Raw genomic sequence first — 6,057 nt, forward strand, 5'->3', positions numbered from 1 at the left:
TCTTGTCCCTTGGCTTATCATCACTTGGTGTTCTTGCCGACTGGAGGTATTGGAAGCCCGTTATTGTCGATCAAATATTGGATTTCTTCCTTTAGCTTCCAACAGATCTCAGTAGTATGACCCCTACCTTGATGGTACTTGCAGCATACATTTGGGTTCCAACTAGGCAATCTCTTCTCAAGTGGGGGATCTTGAATGGGTCCAATAGGAGTAATGAGTCCTTTTGCATGGAGTCGATCGAAAGCATCTTCGTAGCTAATTCCAATAGGGGTGAAATCCTTTCTTAGTTGATTTCTAAATCCTCGATTATCCATGGCTAAGATTTCATCAAGGTCAAACGTACCAACACGGTTACTAGAGTAGGTGTTTTCAGAAGAAGAAGGATAGTCGTTCTTCTTTCCTTTACAACCACTGTTGTTATGGTTACTAATCTTGGCCTTCTTGTCGCGCGGAGGAACATGAAGGAGATTTGAATTAATGAGGTCTTGAACACGATCATTGAGAGCGAGACATACTTCAGTGGTGTGACCACGACCTCTATGGTATCGGCAATAAGATTTTGGGTCCCAATTGGGATACCGTTTTTCAGGCGGAGGGTCTTGACTGGGACCAATGGGGTGAATGAGATCTTGATCGTGGAGACAGTCAACAGCTTTATTGTAAGTCATTCCTATTGGTGTGTATTCTTCAATGGTCCGTTTTGCCCATGGCTTAGGAGCATTGAGTTCTTCATTAAATCCTTGGTGGGAATTTTGATCGATAACCATCATCTAATTTGCTAATCCTTCTACCACATTCAAGAGCATGGCAACGACATCTTGCAGTTTTCGAACGTCCTCTTTGAGAATTGACGAGTCTTCCTTTGTATTATCTAAGAAAATACTTTCATCCTCCTCAATCATGGCTACTTCATCAAGAGAGGCTATATAAGATGTTTTGATCATGGGCTCACCTACAGGTGTGATAAGGAGTGAAGGATCGAAGGATGCTTGATCTTCTGCGATGGCTAGAATCTCGGAAGTTTTATTTTCATCAATTAGATCTTGAATAGCTTCTTTGAGTTTCCAACACTCCTCAGTGTCGTGACCCTTTCCTTGGTGATATTTGCAGTGCTTATTAGGATCCCACTTAGGTGGCCTGGCTTTTGGAACTGGATCTTTGATAGGCCCTATGGGCATGACTAGTTCTTTGTGGTGTAGCTTTTTTAAAGCTGTTTCGTAACTCATTCCAAGTGGAGTGAACACTCTTTTTGACCTTTGGGTGCGTGGTTTAGAGGTGTTCATGGCATGTACTTCATTAATGGGAGAGGAAGAAGAAGGATGGTCGTTCTTCTTTCCTCTCGCACTATTATCTTTTAGGAGGTCATCTTCAATGTCAATGCCTATATTATACACAGCCTTGAAAGTATTCAAGTTGTGTTGGTATTTTAAGTGCCTTGAATACTTCTCTTGAAGGTTTTTGATGAACATCCTCACAGATTCTTTTTTATTAGGAACCTTGACCATATTAGCAGAAGCTTCCCTCCATTTGTTGAAGAAAGAAGTGAACCCTTCGTTTTCTCTCTGTTTTAACATCTCGAGTTGTCTGTGATCTGTTTCGTCTTGAATGTTGCACTTATATTTATCTATGAAAGCGTTTGTTATTGACTCCCATGTAGAGGTTCTTTCTTTGTCAAGGGAAAAGAACCATTGTTGACAAACGGTTTCAAGAGATAAAGAAAACAAGGAATGAAAGGCTTTCCTCTCAATTCCCTTAATGTTCATTATGGTTTCAAAAGCTCTTAGATGAAAGTAAGGGTTATTTGTTGCCTTGAATTTAGGGATGTCAGTGGCATTGAACTTATGCGGAAGAAGTTCCTTGTTCGGCGAGACCCCTTGTGAACTAATGCCTTGGAACTTGTAGTCACTAGATAGCTTGCTCAAGCTTTCTTGCATAAGGTCCATTTGTTGTTTCTTCACAGGGTCATCAATTATTATTGATAAAGCCTTCAATGCTTCATTCACGGTAGTCAATTGATTCCTAAGTTCGTTGACTTCTTCTTAAGTTGCCATTGTCTTCTTAGCTTTCCTCTTTTGACAAATCGGTTTATCAAAAAGTAAGACTTGAACAAAGGTGTTGTCCTTGATTAATCGCCCTTCTCTCCTTGACCAAGTACTATGGAAAGGGAAATTAGGGATATCGACTATTAATTATTTGACTCAAACTCTATTCAACATGCATAGATGGAAGAAGGCAAGAAGAATGAAGGTTGTGATATGAAGGGATCAAGTAGAAAATGGAAAGGTGATGTGGGTGGAGAGATGTGAAAAGAAATTAGGAATAGAATGTACCCCCAACTCCAATGACGGAAAAAACCGACTCATGCATGAACCTAAAACATGGTCATGGTGACATATACTCAAAGTGTGTACTAAGACTAGTGAGTGTAGTGAGTGTAGGTGACATATTAAGACTCGTGTCATGACCATGTGACTAGACAATTTGACTAGACTTAATTCAGGACTTAATGAGGTATTATTATTAATAAAAATAATCGAGTTGATTAGAAAACTATTCAATTAGGCATAAAGTGATGACTCGAGAAACATACTGAACTGTCGCCAAAACGACAGGACTGGCGCCGCACTGTGTAGTGTAGCGCCAAACGACAGAACTATCGCCAGGCGCGACACTCCACAGAGTGGCGCTGAAGTCCAAATCTCGGCGCCATTGCTGGAACATTTATCTGGGACTACTTTCGGTATTATTACTCTACAGGGTATGCCTAAAGTCGTAATTAATTAATTAATTAATTAAGCAAATTCTTTTTAGCCATTAAGCAGTTTATATAGTCTTAACACAAGTCAAACAAACGGTTAGGAAAAAAACACATAGAGTATGCACAAAGAATACTGCACAATTAGTCGAGTAGGCACAATATGATGCAATGAGTTTGCAACCTAACCATGGCTCTAGTTCTCTAAATTTCGGGATATGGGTTAGTCAAAGAGGGTCCATGGTCAATTGTCTGGATGCACCGCGCGGAAGCCTAACGGTGAAGGATTGGCGCGAGTGGATGGGACACCGCGAGGTAAAAAACTCGCTTCCATGGTTTAGTGAATTAAACATTCTCGGATGTACCCTTTGTTGCACAGAGCGTTCAATCAGGTTGATGGAACATGAATTCCCAGAGGGTTATGTCCATATGTAGAACACATATGGGTTTCAGAAAAGTGAGAAAAACTCAATCAGGAAGTAAAATCGAGCAAACAGTGCTAAAAACTGGTCGAAATTAGAACGCATATTTCTGGCTCAGTATTGGAAGAACTTGGCGCCAGCAAACAGAGGTCGGCGCCAACGATTTGGCTTTGGCGCCTGGCGACAGATTCTGTCTCCTGTCGCCAGAGTCAAATCAGTGGCGCTAGACTCTGTTTTTTTACGCTAGTTCCTACATGCCTCAGCGGCTTTCTGTGCTCGATAAAATTTTCCAGTTTCGTGCAGCATTATTTCGATCCTAGTTGTGAAAGATATTCCTCAAATTTCCTACGTGTAAAAATCTTATGTTTTTAACTCATTACGGATGGTCTTTCCAATGAGATCTTTTTTATGCATATGACAATAATGTTAAGCAAAATTACGCACATGAGATACTTAGAACTTTTCGAGTCTCATCCACTCATTCTAAATCATTGCTAAAATAAATTTTAGGAATTAAAATAGAAATCCTCCCCAGTGGAGTCGCCACAAAACTGTAGGGAATATTTCAAGCATTATCCCCAGATTGAACCCCACTGTGATCATACACTTAAGAATGGTGGCGTCCAAAGGGAAAGAAGATAGAGAAAAAGAGTCGCCACCAAGTTTTAGGAACTTGTAAATCGTTCACGAGGTGAAGGTTACACCCCTTAACGATCCAGGAGATCGTCAACTCCAATAGGTCTGGAACCATGACTGGTAGTTTGGGGATGAAGGTTCAAATCCAACCTAAAAGAGATTGAACCTGCCCTAATAATAGGCCTCTACTTTATTCTGATCGTATTCATGTGCGCTTTCGGACTAACATGCAATCAATAAGTTAACCCTAAACCTATTTATCTATGTTGGTTAAACATTAATGCACAAATAAATCTATTATTGGGGATCACTTGAATTATAATCAAATTAACCCTAACAAGATTATTAATTATCTTATTAAGCATGATTACAAGTACAAATTCCCTTTAAACATGCATAAAAGGCGTGATCAAGCAATAACAATAAATATCAAGCAACATAATAATAATCATAACAATTATAAAAAAAAAAAAAATCATGTTAAAGCATAATAATAGCAAGATACTAGGCATGATACTAATAATATTAACAACAAACCCTAGCATGTCACTAAATATATAAAAATCAAAGGTTTAACCCTAACATGATACTAACATGCTATTAGGAAAGAATATAGGAAGCATCATAATAATCAAAATTGTCATATTTGATATTAGAAATTATAGTTGTTACCCTAAACATGGTACTAGGAAGATCAAAACGCCCTAACATGCTACTAGGAAACATAATAACAACCTAGACCTGATTTCTATATCATAATATCAATGTAAAAAATTAAAGCACTTACTTGGATGCCTAGTACCTCTTTCTAATAACAAAATACACGTGTTAGTAACTTCAACGAAAATAATAAAATCAACAATTAAATTAAATAATTGAAGGAGAAATTTGGGACCAAACCCTCAGAAATTAAAACTTTTCACGCCTAGGGCGAAGGCAACTTTGAACAATGCTAGGTGTTTCTAGATCTTGTGAATGCGGAATTTTGTATGCAAAAAGCTAGTTTTGTAATACCCCATATTTTCATACGTATTTTCTAATTAATTAATTAAGAATTATTTTATAAAAAGGGTATTTTAGTAAAATCATTATTTGGAGCCAAAAAAATAATTGAATTTTGGCACCAAATATAAGTATTTAATCATTTGAATAATTAATTATTTTCGGATTTCTAAATTAATAATATAGGTTTACTTATCTTTTTTAAGGTCGGTCCATATTTTATTATACTAACTATTTCAAGAGAAATATCTAATATACATTATGTATTTAACTAATTTTATATTATCTAAAATATTTATTTATTCAATTATTATTATTTTCATTTTTATATTAAAAAAAATGGTGAAACTTGATTTGATCATTTTTTGAAGAGTGATTGTTATCACTTTAGTTTGTTAATTATTATATTTTAAATTAACCTCTAATTCTCTTATTCATTATCTCATTTTGTTCCAATCTTTCTTCTCAGCTTTCAACCATATGTATATCTATTTAAATTTTCTTATCTTTTAACCCAACTATTAATCTAGACTTAATTTGATTCAAGTACCTTAACAACCCCAAAAACTTATCACATTTTCTAGTAATCATATCACACCTTAATCTCTATCCTTTCTACACCCTCAACACTATAAATAGACCCTTAATTCTTCCCAGTTATTCACACCAATTCTTACTTTTCTTCTCCTCTTTTTACACAAATCATCCAGTTCATCTTTGAAGCCAATTTTCGGGAACTTCTAGTCAGTTTTGGGGTATTGACGTTTCACAGAAAATTGTTCCTCTCAAAAAATCCTTGAGGTTAGGCTCAAGAATTACCCGATTCGGAGTTATAGCCTCTGCAAGTTCTGCCTATTCTTTCCAACGCAAATCTAATTCTTCTCTTTTCCTTGGTTTCTTATCTTTTCTTATTCTCTTCTCTTATTCAACTATTATTATTATTATTATTATTATTATTATTATTATTATTATTATTATTATTATTATTATTATTATTATTATTATTATTATTATTATTATTATTATTATTATTATTATTATTATTGTTATTGTTATTATTATTATTATTATTATTATTATTATTATTATTATTATTATTATTATGGGGGATTTATAAATAATTATTATGAGTAGTTTTAATTATATAAAATCAGATTTTTAGTAATATTTATGTTGAAAGGTTCATGTACATATAGTTGGGAGGTTTTAATTTAATTATTTGTGAACCTTATATTGATTAAG

The sequence above is a fragment of the Chenopodium album genome, chromosome 4, assembly GCF_948465745.1.
Source record: "Chenopodium album chromosome 4, dcCheAlbu1.1, whole genome shotgun sequence".
Classification (NCBI taxonomy): Eukaryota; Viridiplantae; Streptophyta; class Magnoliopsida; order Caryophyllales; family Amaranthaceae; genus Chenopodium; species Chenopodium album.